Genomic DNA, 18,379 nt, shown 5'->3' with positions numbered 1-18,379 from the left:
CTGTCGTTGGACTCATGAACACTTAACACCTGCCACTTTAACGATTACTCAACCAATACTATTCCCGCACTGTTCACTTTTTGTACTATTTTCGAAGATCTGTAATTTTTGTGTAAATATCTGTGTACATACTGAGATCAAGTTTATTTTTTCCCTCATTTTATTAATAAATTTGTAAATTATGAATGCTATATTTGACTCTTTAGATGTTGCTATTAATATTATTTTATTTTTCATTGTTTTATGTTGCACCTGAACGCCGAAACAAGTTCATATGTCTGTGAACTTTGCAGAGGTGTGTGCGCAGACTGTGCTGTATTCTGTGCCCAGTGCCTCTGGGGTTGGGACCTGATTTAGTCTTGGTTCAGTCCGAGCAGGAGCTGGAAAGGGAGCTCTCCGCGTTGCGCATAACAAATAAAGATGAATTAAATAAAGAAACAACGCTCTGAGCCTCTACTTCATTATTGATTGATTTATTTCAATTTTGGGAACGAATTGAACAACGGAAAATCAAACTGTTTTATTCCTCACTTCTTTCATTGCCTGTATATGAGGAATGACTCAAAATATCAATATAATATTGGTGCTTTTGAATGCCACAGTTATCATGTCATTGGATCGAACACTATCACCATATGTACTGACACCATCCCACGCCAGCCTCTTCACGCCAGCATTTACATTGTCAAGTTAGCAAAAGAGCAACCTGGAACCGCCCCCTGGAAAACACAACATTCGGCCTTAAATGCATTTGAAATAGAGAATAGATCAATCGATGAGGTTTTTTTTCTTGCCTGGGATCTGAACACTTGAGTCTGGTAGCCACTCCCTCCATCGCACCTTCAGCCAATACTGAGCAAAGTACAGAGCAATATGATTCTGGACAAGGTTTTTCCGATGTTTATTGTTTAGAATCAGTGGTGGAATGTAACAAAACACTAAAGTAAAAGTGTAAAACTTGTATCTGTACTGCACTTTTATACATTTTACAGTGGATACATTTTAAAAGTAAACTTTTTTTTTTGTATGGTTTTAGACCTGAACTGACCTAAACTTTATAAATGGCCAGTATCAAAATTTGACGCTTTTATAATTAATTACTATTCTTTAAGTTTTTCTCATTACCCCGGTTCTTTTTACTCTTCACTGGCTTCCTGTTTCTTTTAGAATTGATTTTAAAATTTTACTTTTTGTTTTTAAAGCTTTAAATGGCCAGGTACCTGCTTATCTGGCTGAGCTCCTGTCTGCTCGTAACATAAGCAGGGCGCTAAGGTCAACAAATCAGCTTTTACTGGACGTCCCCAGAGCCAGACTCAAGCACTGGGGGGATCGAGCCTTCTCTGTTGCTGGTCCCAGACTCTGGAACAAACTCCCCCCAGACATACAGATTTTAACCTTTTTAAATTTAGGCTAAAAACGTATTTATTCAGACTGACTTTTAACACTATGTAATGTAATGACACTTTATTTTGTACGGTTTGTTTTTATTTAGTTCTGTATTTTGTATTGCCTTGATTTTATTGTGAAGCACTTTGGTCACTTTAAGTGTTGTAAAGGGCTCTATAAATAAAGGTTGATTGATTGATGTTTTATGTGATTTATTTAACGTCTACTTTTTTTCTCTCCTGTATCCATGTTTTTAATGAAGTAACAAAATTGAGTACTTCTTCCATGAAGCTCTGTCAAATTTGTTCCACTATTGATTTATTGATTTTTTTGTACAAATTCCTCCAAGGAATCCAAGATTTTGTGCACGCACTAAAGTATTCAAATACGAACAAACCGATTATCTAAAAGTAACTATCAAAAAGGAGTAGCGTATAACCACTGTGTGTAATTGAGAAGCAGTAAATGATCAAATTTATCTTCCGCCTCAAACTAATATACGTAATATACTGATGTTAGAGACGAGAGAGTTATTTAATAAGTGCATCTTCATAAATATTCCAAACACCACTTTATGTCTAATTTCACATAACCGCACTTATTTATCTGCATGTATGTTGGATGCATATTTAATGGCCTTTACTTATTCATACCTCCATTTTCCCCATAATCCTAAACTGTGGTCCCTCGCCAGTTAGGCCACTTTGTCCAAACAAGTATGTCATGGAGAAAGCGGTTTGTGTTCCTGTGTGATAAGTAACAGGTTGAGAAGCAGAACGACTGTTGGAGCAGAAAGTGCAGGAGCGAGGGCCATGTTACGGTCCAGGGGCCATCAGTAGGTAAAGATAGAGTGGAAACGGGCGGGACATACTTTTATCGCTATAGGACAGCTTGGTTCATGTAGGTTTTCTTTTGGTATGTTTCAGAAATGAATTTGTAGAAGTAGAAAAATAGTTCAGATTTGGCGTTGTTGTAATGATACATGAGGCTCTCGAATTTGGAAGTGGTTTGGGGTCAAAGCTTCATATTTTGAATGTTTGAGGTGAAGTATTGGCTTTTAAAAATGACTTCTATTTGGGCTCTGTCCATTATTAGGCCCGAGCACCACAAGCCGAGAGGCCTATTAATCTCGTAAGGCCGTGCGAAGCACGGCTGCGAAAGTGCGAAGCGCTCGCCCACTTCCAAACACTCACTAACGCACTCCTTCACTCATGCACGCCCCGTGCATACTAATTAGTAGTAGGAAAATGGAACATTACCGTTGTAAACGGGCGAAGCCCGTGCAAAAGTGCGCGCTAAACGAGCACTTTAAGCGGTCGTCATCCCCTTATAAAGCACTCATTTGCGCTAAGTAGCTCACGAATACGTTCCCCATCTCTTGCATGTTCCGTGCATATAAACATAAAATTGATAATAAAAAAATAAAAATTGAACATTATTACTGTATAGAGGGCCAAAAACACAAAGTGGGCGGAGCCCACTCAAAATTAACAAAAGTACCCGTCAGTGACCAGGGACCCACACCATGAGGTAGGAAAGCGCGAGCGCTTTCCGAAAAAAATGGGAAACATTGTTTTCGCATCGGAATTTTCTTCTTCTTCTTCTTCTTCTTCTTCTTCTTCTTCTTCTTCTTCTTCTTCTTCTTCTTCTTCTTCTTCTTCTTCTTCTTCTTCTTCTTCTTCTTCTTCTTCTTCTTCTTCTTCTTCTTCTTCTTCTTCTTCTTCTTCTTCTTCTTCTTCTTCTTCTTCTTCTTCTTCTTCTTCTTCTTCTTCTTCTTCTTCTTCTTCTTCTTCTTCTTCTTCTTCTTCTTCTTCTTCTTCTTCTTCTTCTTCTTCTTCTTCTTCTTCTTCTTCTTCTTCTTCTTCTTCTTCTTCTTCTTCTTCTTCTTCTTCTTCTTCTTCTTCTTCTTCTTCTTCTTCTTCTTCTTCTTCTCCTTCTCCTTCTCCTTCTCCTTCTCCTTCTCCTTCTCCTTCTCCTTCTCCTTCTCCTTCTCCTTCTTCTTCTTCTTCTTCTTCTTCTTCTTCTTCTTCTTCTTCTTCTTCTCCTTCTCCTTCTCCTTCTCCTTCTCCTCCTCCTCCTCCTCCTCCTCCTCCTCCTCCTCCTCCTCCGTCTTCGTCTTCGTCTTCGTCTTCGAATGACTCGGGAGTTTTTCCAAACGTCGTACTTTTACGAACTCCTCCCAGGGCGTTGGCTCTAAAAAGCTGAAATTTGGTGAAAATGCTACTGAGGAGTGGGACATCAAAAGTTATTCAAATTACATTGATACCTGTCACGGTCTCTGAGCGGCGAAGCCGCAAACTGTAGCTAGAATTTCAGAAATCTCCCAAATTTTACATTTCTGCCGTTTGCGCAGATAAAGTCCGAATTGCGTCAAATTAGAATCAGTTGTTAAACTCTTTGCCCTAAACCTACTTGAAGTGAAATAAATTAATTTGGAGCCACAGCGCCCCCTACAGATTTTAAATGGAGGTTAAATGTTTAGTTTTGCGAAATTATATGAAATTTGACACAAAACTCAATTTTAGCCCCATCAAAAAAGTCAATGAGACCCATGTCATAATTGTTATGGCGTTGCCGTAGCGATGACCGAAACCTCCCACGTTATTCCAATGGGGAAATCGCCAGAACATGTTTACACTTTAGACTTTCACAAACTCCTCCCAGGGCGTTAGCCCTATTAACCTGAAATTTGGTGAGACTCATCTTCAGGGGTGGACCTTCAAAAGGTATCCACATTTTTATTCAAAAAGTCACGGTCTCTGTGCGGCAAAGCCGCACATTTTGCTAAGAATTCGAAATAAAATTGCTTTTTGATAAAAAAGTGAAACAAAGGGGAGAAGATTTGACAGCGTCACAGATTCAGCAGTAGGCGTAATAAAAGGACCATTGGGGCGCGTTAGCGCCCCCTCCTCTTGCGGCGTGGCCGCGTAGCGGCGGCGCCGTGGCGAGGGCCGATCATTGCCGCTTGCGGCTTTAATTTAATTTTATTTTTATTCTGTTTATAATTTTAATTTCTTCTTTTGTCCTGAGGTCTGCTCCTCTCGTTTTGTTGAGCTGCACTAAGACCTTTGTTTGAGCTTTCTATTATTATTGTATTTGTTAGTGGATTTATCTCAGTGGTGGAAAGTAACAAATACGTAAATTTTTTAGCTGTCTGTACTTTACTCATGTTTATACGTCTGTTTTTTACATTTGATACTTTGATACATTTGGTGATTAAAGATCTAACTTTGAGCTAACAAAAATATATATACATAACATTTAAGGGTGGTCCAATGTGGATTTAAAAAAAAGTTGTTTTCATTTTATTGTGTTGTTTTTTCACAGGATTATCTGGGGCTTTCATGCTTTGTGCAACACAGGGAAAGACTTGGGCAACTGCAGCACTGACTGTTGCTGCTCCTTTTACGTGACACGGACTGTGAGTGACACAATCTCAACCCAGTGACTTTAAACAGTAAAAATAATGAATTCAAGTTAGCGGAGAAGTCAAGGCAGTCCGCTCGCTCTACATGAACTCGTGTGTGTCCGCGGTGTAAAGAAGCTGCACAGAACAGTCATCACAGCAGTGGCTCAGACACAAACTCCTCTCCTATCGTTCCTCTTTGGTTTGATCAAGTACTAAAATAAAAGACGATCCTCACAAAGTCTGACCATGTCTGTGCACACTTTTAGGTGACTTATTAGATTTCCTAGATTTAAAGTGTTTTGAAATTGTGTTGAAGTCATGTCTATTGCCAGTTATGAACAGTGTAGCTCGGGTTAGTCACTGTTCAGTGGTGAATGATTCACTTGTAGCTGGCAGATGCTCTCTTTCACTTGTCTTGTTTCAAAGACACAGACAAAAGCCCCCATCAGGACTTATTGATTTTTTAAAATGTCACTCACTTCCTTGTTGCGAACAAACAGGCCAGGGCCACTATAAATACTACAGCAGGTATGAAGCTTTTAAACCTTTGGATCACAGCATTGAATAAGTGTTATTAAATGATTTATTAAAAAATGACTTGCATAAAAATCTTGTAATACAGAAGATGGTTCAAACTTTTTCTATACATTTTATAGACACTAACTCATTGGGAATGTTTTTTAACGTGAGTTGTGACCAAAACTCATTGGCCATAGTGCAGCATGAAAAAGGGATTCTTAATCTTATCAAGCACAAAATATTGACTTTTAAAATCTTATCATTAAAGAAAAAAGCAGGGCCGAACCAGGAAAAAAGCACAACCAAACCAGTTCCACCCCAGGACTTAGCCAGGATGATACTTGTGATTAAAATGGCACTATCTATTGATCCATGTTTGAACTCAATTGAAAATAGTTATGTGCTTATTATTGAATTTGAATCGAGATTGAGATTCAGTAATTTATGTATACTTGTCTGTTTTCATTACTTGGCTGCTGGTGTCGTTTTGTCCATTGAAATAAATTGCATATGTGATACAATGATATTATCAATTATTATCAACTCACTTTTATTATACGGAATATTAAAATAATGAAAATATTAGCATGATATTAAAGTGGAATTGCTTGCCTTGGCAGACATCAGTCTGCTACAATAGTAACTTACCACCACCGTGTGAAAGAATAATGTCAATAATGGAGCACTTTGAGCAAGCAATTTTTTGGCAATACATTTTAATTTAATTAAAGATTGAATAAATTAAATATAGATAACTTTAAAGCGTTACTGTGCAACATTATAGACAAAGCATCCTGGAGAAAAAACGGTGATGAACCCCTTAGCAGAAAATGTAAAAGTAATACAAATTTTGTTCATAACAAAATTAAATAGAAATGAAAATCAAAATTGTTCTATATGTCATCTAGTACAGTCCCAATAAAGAATAAAATCAGAAATTTAATCGTAAAAGAATACTACCTAAAGATATGAGTGGAGTAAATAAGTATACATATGTCCCTGTATACCAGGGGTGTCCAAACTATGGCCCGGGGGCCAAATGCGGCCCTCAGACAATTTTTTGTTGGCCCTCGGGCTTTCTGACAAATTGGCCCAAATAACCAAAACCAATACTTTTTGCTGTAAAAATATTAACAACCTGCTATCGTAACCTAAATAACAAATGCTGATATTATACAGACCTAAACTTGATAGTAGCTCTTCAAAACTATGTCAATTCTATATTTGCTCTGTTACACTCCTGCTGTAAAGAAGCTGTATTCAAATTTTTTTCATGTAATAAAGTCAAATCTGTTTTGCCCCAACACAGATATTGTAAAAGCATCTCTTAGGGTCAAAATGAGACCACTGTGTGCTTCCTGCATCTAATTATAAAGTGTTTTAATACCCCCTCTAAAGCAGGAAATGTGCTGTCAGCATGCTAGTTGTTGTTAGCGTTATCATAACATAAAAACTTGCTCCGGCTACACTTATTAATTCATCGTGATGAATATTTAGGATTCTCAGAATGGATTTGGCAAGATATGTTTAAGACAGTGTTTAAAAGCAGGCACAGAACCTTATTAATCTTGATTACTTACTTTTCTCCTTTGCACATGGCTGAATGAAAAATCTGGCTATAATATTGCATAATACAGAGCCCACATGGTCACAGCTGGTTATGAAGAAACCTGCCTGGCATTGATTCCCTGTCCAGAGCAATAAGCGGCAGGCAAGACTTGTGGTATAACAGTTTTTTTATCACAGCTCGCAGGCGGCTGGTGTCAGAACATAAGGCTTGAGCAAACTCCCGGGGTCCACCCATCATTCAACAAGCCAACATGCCCACCACCCCTCTACTGTTTACTCACCGTGTCACAAACACACACGGAAAATAACACCGTGCTTAGGGTCCAACGGTGAACAACAGGCTGCGAGCCAAACCATTAGAAGTATTTCACCGCTGCTAAACAAATGAGTCAGACAGATCTAGTCATAGCAAGGTGACAAACGAGAATGTAAAAGATGATTATTCAACAATCCATTAGCCAGTGAGAAATAATCGGTTTCACGCCTTTGAAAAAAATATCTATTAAAGAGTATTTTTTTCCTCATATAATATAACATTTTCTATTGGCTTTATTATAGAGCCCAGCCTCTTCCCACCTGCACGTTTCAATGGAGATAGGCAAGTTTAATACTTTCCAGGCAAAAGCATATTGAACTAAACTGTCCCTCCACCCAAACTAAGTCACTCGTTTGGATGAAGGGACACAATTTTGTTCAGGTGAAATTTGAACAGACTACTTGAGTGGCATCACAACATTTTATTATGCCTATAGTTCAAAACTGAGCTGGAGACGTCTCAGAATTATAATTTAGTAGAATTTGCTGTTTAACTGTCACATCACATTTGTTTACCTTGTTTATGGTTCATATCTCTGTAAGTACCGCATTTAATCACATGAAATGGCGGCAAGTGGCAGAATTGCTAGCACTCTCGCCTCGCAGCAAGAAGGTTGAGGGTTCGACTCCCTTTCTGCTTTTCCCTGTCAACCCAAAACAGCCAAGCTCAAGATCTGGAGGGACCCATCACAAATTTTGCTACGGGGACAATAAAGGCTAATCTAATCTATCAAAACAAAAACTGGAGCGAAGTTTAATGTCCTCTCTGTTGAGATGAAATACGATATTTGTGGAGTTTTATTTTATTACTATTTTTTAAAACCTTGAATCTTCCAGACAGTTAGATAGGTCCCTGCCCTCCATCCGAAATAATTGCAAAATATTTCTGTCTTGAGCTTGATTTGACCCTGAAAAAACATGTCTGTACAAAATTACATCATCAGTTTTATGAGTTCACAATAATATAAAAACACACAAGTCACCTCTCACCAATTTCAGCTCATTTCTTACATTTCTCATTCCAACCACGTCGTTTAATATTCGTTTACCCTTTGGTGTTGTTTCCTATCTGGTGCTGTATTGATAAGACAAACACTAGCATGTTGTTTTGAATGATTTGGGTCAAAACCTCCAGCAGGGTCGGGGACTCTGGCTTTGATCCGCAAGCTCCTTAATTAACCGCACAACAACACAGAGAACAAGAAAGGCAATTATTACAAGTCTCGCAATCTTCCTCCAGTTTAAATCTGCAGTAACAATTGCGTGCAATTTTTTTTTAAATGCCAAACAGCTTCATTGTGCATGGGAGTTTAAAGGTGGATCTGCTTTGAAGTACAAATACCAGCCTTGCCTTTTTAACAACGGGAATAACCTTTCAATAACATTCAATTTTGTGACTCGCCCTTTTGCGATGGGAAAGGCTGCATTATAACATTCATTTTGTGTATCTCTTTCAAATTTTAAGCTACGTTCTCTCAGCTCAAACGAAGGCACTGCTAATCGAGAAGCTCCAACGCGGCAAAATGATTACATGAATTCTTAATAAAACGCTATGGAAGGTATAGATTTCGTGGCGCTGAGGCTGTCTGAAGTGCGGGATGGTATAGAAGAAGGAGATCTGAAGCCGGAGCTCTGATGTTTCAAAGTCGCTAAAGCACCTAACTTGATTAACTGTAGTCTTTGTAAGCCACACAGACTTCACAGTAGCTCAGCGCCGCTAAGCTCTTGAGTCAGTAGAGAGCCCAATTCACATGCATAATCTTCAGATACAGATACAGGCTTGCACAGGGGAGGAATTGTGCAGAGAAAAAAATGTCTTTGTTTGAAATATTACATAGGTATTCAATTCTTAATGTTGTAACAACATAAAGTGCAAAGTATAAAAGCAAAGTATCAAATATACAAGACAGCAGCACAAAACGGCCACCTGTAAAGAAGACATGTTAAGCTTTTTTCTGGTATTTATTCACTAACATACAACTACAACATGCAGAGTATTATTTTACATTTTGTTCCTTGTAAATGGAAATATAGTTCAGAACTGCCTCTAAACAAACCTGCCTCTTCATAGTCGCATTTCACTGTAACAAGCAGTAGATCGTCATTTTATTATTGAAAAATGGCTCGTACAATTGTGTTAAGAACAGAGCTGTGGGCACAGCTGAAAACTGAAATTGTTCAAGCAGTCACGCTTCAAATGCAGGACCATTCATTCATGTCACACACTCGTTGCTACTGCCATCTTTAGGACAAAAGCTGCATGTTGCGCTGTGGGCTCTTTCAAAAGTCTCAAAACAATGCATTTGTCTTCTGTAACATCCCAAAGACCGATTGTTGCCAGAAATGGATTGCTGTTGTCAGGAGGCACCAGTGGACTTCACTCCAAAATGAGCACTGAGCTGTTAGCACTGGCTAATGCAAGTTTACATATTATTGCGTGGCTATGCTAATAAATGTTAGCTTACTTGCAGACAGTTTTAGCTTAATTTCTAACAGTTTTTTTGTCTTTTTTAAGGATCAGACACTCACCTGCGCACAAAGTATGTGCTCTTGAAAGCTTTGAGGGCTTTGCCTATGCAGAGGACGAGGAAGATTACCGGTAGATGTAAATGTCTACAAAAGTTTGTTGTGGGAAGTTTTCACAGCTTTTAAGTGTCAGCGACTCACTGCTGTAGATAGGGATCAAAGCCCATAACTTCTGTCTTCTTGAAGTATCAACCATTTTCATTTTCAATTGTATGCATTGTTTTTCATGACTAACAGCAGAGAGACAACAGCATGCGGTGATGTCCTCACAATGGCGGTGAAACCAAATAAATCACTTAACTTAAACCCATGGATACAGGATAACTCCAACATGGATCAATACAAATACTGTGAAAAAACTGTGAGTAAACTAATGATGAGGGAACACCATTACAACATGGTTAAAAGCTCATACATTGTACACAATGTGTCCCTTTTTATTGTCATTGGCTTTTAAACATGCTCTTGCTTTGACACCTCATGTTTTAGAACTTAAATCAATGCATCTACTGAAAGTATACATTACCTTATTATCTGTGAGGCATTCCCTCATCAGGATTTGTGTCAACACTCCATCTACTGGCTTGAATTTGAAATATAGTGTTTTATGAGACTCAAAAGGGAGAGAACTTACTAAACAGGTTTCATCAAACAAGCCTGAACAAAGCTAAATACAACTCCAGGTATGTTTTTGTTAAACATTGTTATTACATGATCAAAAGATAATAAAATCCACTTTGCATAATATGTGTCCTTTAAAACATGCTATACTTTGAATGAAGATGAAGATACTATTAAGAAATTGTGTCTAGACATGAACCACATTTTTCTCACAGCATGAACGTCCCGGGCAGGTGTGGGATTTGATGTACAAATGCATGTTCTCCGCCTCCCCTCTTGTCAGCGTACACTACAGTTTGGGACAGTGGAAGTCACTCCTTTTTAGATGCAACTTAATCTTAATCTGTCCTCATGCGTCTGGCGTGCGGCGATGAACATGCAGAATGACAGCGCTTTGGTTCATCCGGCTGACGAAACGGCCCCTAAATAGAGGCTGACACACTGTACTTAAACATTTCAAAGTCCACAAACGTGTGATCCTGGCTCTGCTTACAAAACGAACGCCGCACCGCTCCCTCCTGCCAGATTTAGTCTTTTTGTACAGCAGCCTATTTCTGGTGTTTTCTATTGGTCCATCTGCGGCTCTCATGCGCTCCTACTTCATCTCTGGCGTTTTTTTGGTGTGTTTTCTCTTTTTCTTTTTTTTTCTTTCTTCACAATGCTTCAGAGTGGACAGCACAGCTTGCGATGTCTATATCAGTCCTCATATTTTTTACCGTTTTTCTGTCTCTCAGTCTGGGAGCTTCCTGTTAGCAGCAGCTGGGCTCGAGTGACTCAGACAGGCGCAGAAAGAGAGGAACAGGCTGCGTATAGATTTACAATAAGAATGTGACGGACACGTTGGAGTTGACTTTGACTTCCAGTGATGCTATAGCGCCACTCCATATGTCAGCACACTTCTGACGTCTCTTACGCACATCATTATGTAACAAATACAACTTATATACTGGAAATTAGAATGAATGACTATAAAGGATGATTCTAAATATGAAACAGACTTGCTTTGCTTGTTCCTCCAGTCTGAACATACCCAAAACATGCACATTAGGTCAATTTAGGTGGCCCTTGCAGCATTAAAGTCAATAAAATGTACCTAAACCGTGTTAACCAAATTTGCATTTCTAACCTGATTTTGATATTTTCTCTATTCTCTATAGTTGTTTTTGCTCTACTGCGATTTGATCCCGGTTTAGTCCAGATATAGCTTTGGTTTTGTCCTTTTCTAGTCGTGGTTTAGTTCTTGTCTAGTCCAGATTGGTTTATGGTTTTTACTCGCTGTCCCAATTTAGACGTGTTGTCTTTATAAGCGCTGCAATTTTGATTCCACAGTGACAAACATCATGGTCGTGCTTGGATTGCACACTGAGGAAGTTTCTATTTTCAGTGTCAGATTTTTTTACATAACATTAAGGGGTTTTGACCAACTAAGAAGGGAAGCTTGTGTGGTTCAAGAGACAGGAGTTAAGAACTGTTGGATTGTGTGATTTGAGCTGTTTTTTCTGTACCCGTGCCATGTTATCTGGCTAGCTCTGAAATGCTACAGACTTTTTCCACTAATGCAACCAACTTTTTACACCAAATGCGGCAGAGGATGTTCCAGAGAAAACACTTTGATGGAATGGCTTGTCTCATTACCAAAACTAAACAAGTAAGAGTGACCCGTGTCTCCAGCTGTCACCTGGCTTTCCCCTGGACACTGGCTGTAATGACCAAGTCGATGGCTGTTGCTCGCCTCAAACTGCTCTGACAGTGACGCAGGATCTGCTGACCTCTCTTGACCAGTCATCTTGTTGAGCTGCATTAAGACCTTTGCTTGAGCTGTACTTTCATGATTATAACTGCTCAATTTGCTTCAATTTGCTTCTGGGACAAATTAAGTGAGGTTGATTGAAAAGCTTTAATGAACATAAAAACGTTGTGATACAGTAGTCCTACAGTCAAGTCAAATAAGATCAAGAACATCCATAGAGTTATAGTACTGAAAGCTGCTAAATTCAACGTCAATCAATTCGTATCTGGATATTATGTTTTTTACAGCCTTAGACTTAACAAAATTGGAACAACTTGGGGCCAACACAGTAAACAAGAACTCACAGAAAGTAGGAAGTGCCCATTAATGAGCTGTTTTCAAGCGCTTTTCTCCAGCTTCAAAACAGTTGAATGATACCTATATATTTGCATAATATTTTTTGAACTTTTTAACTGATCTGATGTTTTAACACAAGTCTTTCTGAAGCACCCACAGAGACCATAAAGCTCCCCAAAAGACTCTCGTTATATGTTTTAGACTTTTTTGGTCATTTCACTTGAGGCGCCGAGATTGAAAGAAGCCAAATCTTCCGTAAAAAAAATAGACCCTTGGCATTGTTTCAGGTAAATTCACAATATTGCCATCTCTATCTGTAAAGGCTCTTTACCTCTGCCCAAAATGCAGTCTATATTTTTAGGAGCAAGTCTCAACAATAATTTCATATTTGCCCTTTTCTTTCAGCACACGTGGCTCTTGCGTGATCGTAGACTTTGACCATACTTGCAGCTCGCACTGACCTACTTCGGTCGTCCCCATTCATTGTACAAGTCTAATTAAGCCTCATTACTTTTGGGTCATCTGTAACACTGCTGCTCCACTTGCCCGTGTCTGAAATCTTTTTTTTTTTTTTTTCTCAAAGGGCTGGAGGCTCTGCCAGGTTTTTCTTGGCCTTTTGATTGAGGCCAACTCCTCGCAGCGCGCCTCTGATTTCAATCATAAACCGGGCGAGATGACACAAAGCACATAGAGATTTTGTGAAGGTGGCGGTGGGTGGGGGAGGGTGGGGGACAGGAGGGGAGGCTAGGTTGTTACTTTGAATGTTTGGTGAGTAAAGCACATGGAAACAATACACGTACAAGACCTTTTGCCACCTTAATGTATCCGTTTAATAAATGTGATGTCTTAAAACAAAACCTGAAGACTTGAAGATGCACTATGTAACTTTCTGTGGTACTGTATACACGACTTGTTTATGCTTTGCCTTGAATGTTCCTGTGAATGGCATTAAACCTCTCTCCAGGGTCATATCTGTGGAAAGGCAGTAAGAATGCATGTTTTTTATCAATGAAAACAACTGTATTTGATTAAGTGGAAGATAGGTTTAATGTGGAACAATCCTGACAAACTATCTCTCATGGATCCTTCACCCAAAATGTTACAAAGTGCGCGAAAGTCCATCAAATTTAATTATTTCTATTTCAAGTATAACGGATGAAAATGGGATTGATAAAAATATGGTGAAATGACCCTGATTCTGCAGACAGAGTGACTGGAATGAAAAATGAACACTATTTTCAAGGTAACAAAGACAAATTGGTCTCATTTATACTATTTGACCAACAAATTTAACCTAATGTCCAATTTTATAATGAATTCAAATTAATTGCAGCAAAAATGTTGTCATTGGTTAAAGTTCTTTGTCAGTCGCTATATTTTATGAATACATAATACATTCATTAATTATGCATGACATGAATGCATATGAATATAGTAACTGTAACATATTGTAACTGTAATACTAACGCCAAAAACTAGTAGAAGAAACAAAAACTGCGCTATTTTGGTTGGTTGTGCGTGAGTGGATGCAAAGAAATTATTTTAATTGTCCATGCAAAGCACTTTGGGATACATTGTGTGAAAAGCACTTTATAACTTGATAATTGATGAAGTGATATAAAGTGATTTGATGTATTTATGTTGGATACATTTTTCACTAAGATCTGGTTTTGGTGATGGACTGACCACTGTGCAAAGTCTTCTCCCAAATACATGGCAAAAAGATCTCTATGGTCTTGGTTCTGGATGGTGAATACTGTCAAAAATACACAGATGGAATAACCTGGTCCTTTAGTTTAGTCAGCTGACCTCACCTGGCCAAAAATTATTCCATGGAATTCTCTTTTCTATTTGTTTCGTTAACAACATTCCAATTTTTGTCTTTTTTCTTTTTTTCCAACCAACAAATTTAAACCGATAAAATGGCTAATTTATCTATTGAATCTACCCATTGCATGATTAAAAAACTTGAAATCAATTCTGTTTACATTAATGTAAGGAAACGTTTGTAGTAGTTTCAAATTTATATCATCAAATTTAAAGATTTTTCCTATTCACCTGCCTTAAAGGTGCACTATATCTATGTCCTGCTCGTCTTGCATTTATTCAAAGTGTATTTTACTGTGTTACTAATGTGTATTTTGCAAGCACCACTTATGTATTCAAATATTCCTGGGAAGATTAATGCCATTTGTCCTGCAGATAAAAACTGCCAATGTAAATCAACCTTTAGCTATAACTAGATAAAGGTCATCTGTACACCCATCTGAAATAGGGTCTGGTCATGGTGCATTAATGGAATCTGAATTAATAGCCTTACGTTGATAACGGTAGGAATGATCAATTAGCCTAGTAAATGCATTGGTAACAGTAGCACAGTGCAGCTTGGTTCAGTTAGCATGCTAAACAAACTCAGTCACACAATGACAAACTGATTAGCCGCTCCTCGCTGAGAATTAATTGAGTTTCTTCACGCTTACAATTAATTTGCTCCTATGTAACATCCCATCTAAGAGTTGTAGTTCGCCTGAACAAGTGGATGGTGATGAATGGGTAATAAAAAACTGGCGGGGAGTGCTGCAGGGTTCCGATGGTTGACATTTTCCTGACCTACAAATTAACAAAGATGAACTGCGCTTGAACACAGTGTACTGCAGATACATTAGAGGAAGGTTGTTTTGATTTAACAGTTTTACAAATTGGCAGCAAGGTCTTGATGCAACCATTTTAGCTGCTTTGTAAATTCTGAAGAAAAAAAAAAGTTTATATAAAATTGTGGTGTCAAGAAATCATGTGGAATATCACCATGATCTCTGATTTCTGTATGATTGAAGGATAGAGACAAAGAAGTTACACAGTGAGACAATCCACATGCGTACAAATGAGCTGTCTGATTGTTGTGTTTACCTGACTGGTAAACACATCGACGTATAATCATGCAGCATTTAACACTCCAGAGTCAGTCCACTGTATTTTTTCCTTCAAAACGCATTGTGAATAATCAAGCTGGTTTTGGGCTGGTACCAGCACATAAACCATATTTAGGTCAAAGCCATTGTAAATTGTTCTGCTGCTGTCAGACTTTATAACAAACACTGTTAGTCCTACTGTGCAATTACTGTCGTGATTCATGTGCAATTATTGTGCAATTCATGTGCAATTCATGTGCAATTACTGTCGTGATCACATGCAATGGTATTTATTTATTTTTATCTTTATTTTATCTTTATTATTTTTCCCCTCCATCCCTTGTTGGGAAATTCAATTCAATTCAATTTATTTTTGCAAGGCCCAAAATCACAACAACAGTCGCCTCTGAGGGCCGAAATGGGAGGTTTTGTCTATAGGAGTTTTTGTTTATAGGAGATCTTCTACTGAGAGTGTTTTTCAAACTTCCTATAAGTGATCTGTTCTTTTCTTCTGTATCTACCTTTGTATCTACCTGCGTTGCATCAATGAAATTTCCCCATGTGGGACATTAAAGGAATATATTATCTTATCTTATGTAAATGTTATTTTTTTAATTAATAACCATTGGCGTGTAAAACTGTCATCAGAGCTAAAGGCTGACTGACTTTAAGTTGAGAGTTCTGATGTTGCGCTTCTGGAAGGAATCTAGATGGTTAGATAGCAAATTACATGAATTTCATGAAATAAACATTCTATATACTTTATTATTGGTATTGGCTTCACCCTTTATTTGTATCTGAAGGAACGTTTGATTTGACGTACATTAGCATCAGCAACAGGATAAACACAGGAACTAATACAGAAAGAATGTTTTCTTCCATTTATATGCAAAAATGTATATTTTTTTTTTTAAAAGGAGGGAGGAAACTGGCATATACCAATGCATAGACGATAACTATAGGGGGTAATCAGAAACACTATTTTATAATGTAAGTGAGTTTGCGTTAATTTGCCACGGAAACAAACCAATTAAACATTTGTCTCACTTTAATTATTATTCTGATTATTTTGTATCGTGTATGTCTTTACTTCTATGGAACTGTCGATAGTGTTATTGATGCTCTCAAACGTGTGGGAACCTCTTGTGGTCAGATACCACCACTGCACCGACTGTGTTTGTAATTAATGAGAGGTGAAGTTTGTGAACCAGCCCTCTGAAAACATGAATCAATATGTTAAATATGCTCGCCTCCAGCTGTAATTGAAAATGTTAAGTAACTTGAATAGAACACGCAGTCAGTACAAATGAAAAACAAGCAGGGAGACAAAGCCAATACTTGGGCATCACAAAACCGCCTTGGTTAAAAACATTGATTATACATAAAACTATAATTAGGGGGGAAATAATTGTAGAAGATGTATGTTTAACAATGTTTAATGATCCATTTAACTGTTAGTACTGGCTGATTATAAAGAGCTTTGACTTAAGTTTGTTTGTAAATTATAGCTTGAAATCTGCACCATTGTATTAAAGGGGACATAAAATGCTAAATCGACTATCTTTGAGTAATCATGTCTTGTCCTGCAACTGAGGCTCTGTTGAGGTGAAAATTCCGTTTGCACCTGCCCCCTATGCCCTCCCACACACTTAGTTGTGACTTTTTGTTAAATTAATACTCTGAGTGAGACATGTTAGACTCTAAAATGTCATGTATCCACTTTTCAAAAATAAATACATGCACATGACAATCTGCTGCTTGTTACAGTGAAACGTCACTAGCGGGGCCTATCAGTTTTGCAAGTTAATGGGCCTATTTCTACGCAGTTGTTTTAGGTCAATATTTTGTTGTTTACATTGAACAAAATGTAATGTTATTTACTTATTTTCTACTCAGTATAGTACCTGGACAAAAGCGTCTCCTTTAAGCCTTTACTTCTAAACAGTAACGTTTATGCCCTTCCTATCCCAACAACATTACAAAGGCTTGCCTGGTGAGATTTGAACCAGCCACCTTTTGGCCAGAGGGTGAGTTCTTACCGACTACACAATAAGATACAATAAGACAAACAATCGTCCCGCATTAGCATCGTGGCGCACACACAGACTCCTTTTAGAAGTGGCTTAACTGTGTGGAGGTAAATTTGTGCTGCACAGGATTGATTATGGCTCTGGCAGGAGTCTGGATCGCTGTCCCTGGGGAGCCGTCGTGTCCCTGTCAGGAGGAGCACCGGGCCCCGCTGGCAGCAGCTATTCAGACTCCATTGGGGGGCCACCGTCTTTTGAGAGTGTAATGAGTTGCAGGGAATATTGATAATGACGGCAACGGTAGAAATGGCAGTGGCCTTTAGGAACAATTGCCACACACCTTTGCCACCGAAAATAATATCCATATCTGCGTATAAAATCAATGTTGTTTATTTTGTCAAAAGAGTAGAGGTGGGACATGTATTCAAAATGGATAATATCGCAATTGTTGTTTTGGATATATGCAAATTATCAAGTTTATCATCTACAAATATTAAAAGGAAAACACCTAAAAGTGATATTTCTGCACTTTTGTGGTTAATTTTATGCACAGTCATGTTATGTGTGATACTTGAACATCAACCAAGACATTTACAGGCACATTTTAACACATTACTGATGCATTGTTAAAATATTGTCTGAATATTTTTATCGAAATAAATAATGTAAAACAAGATGTATAGAGTAATTCTAACTCTAAACATGTTAATCATATATGTTCAATTCCGGTTTACTTCAAAACTATTTATGTGTATTTTAGTTCTATCTGAAGCTTTTTGCAGCATTATGCATCTATGTTATTATATAGTTAGTCACGTTTAAGCTTTCGGCTCCTGGAACTTTTGAGCGACATGATTGGACAAGAGCGAACACAAACTCCGATGAAAACAAAACAGCAAAAAGCAGATATAAAGACAAAATAATAATTTCTCACCCAACGCTGATTTGATTTTGTGATGAACCGGCGTATTACCTGTGATGATAAATGTTGAACTGACAGACTTGGCAAAAC

General features: G+C 38.0%; 1 protein-coding gene across 1 annotated transcript in view; it reads left to right on the top strand.

Annotated features, from left to right (window-relative positions):
- Positions 1-18,379, top strand: part of snx29 (sorting nexin 29) — a 195,350-nt gene that overhangs the window by 95,813 nt on the left and 81,158 nt on the right. The gene's annotated exons all lie outside the window — the stretch shown is intronic.

This window comes from Eucyclogobius newberryi, unplaced genomic scaffold, assembly GCF_026437365.1.
Source record: "Eucyclogobius newberryi isolate DKJ021-1_F unplaced genomic scaffold, fEucNew1.0.hap1 SCAF_20, whole genome shotgun sequence".
In the NCBI taxonomy this organism is placed as follows: Eukaryota; Metazoa; Chordata; class Actinopteri; order Gobiiformes; family Gobiidae; genus Eucyclogobius; species Eucyclogobius newberryi.
This window is presented reverse-complemented; position numbering and strand designations above follow the sequence as displayed.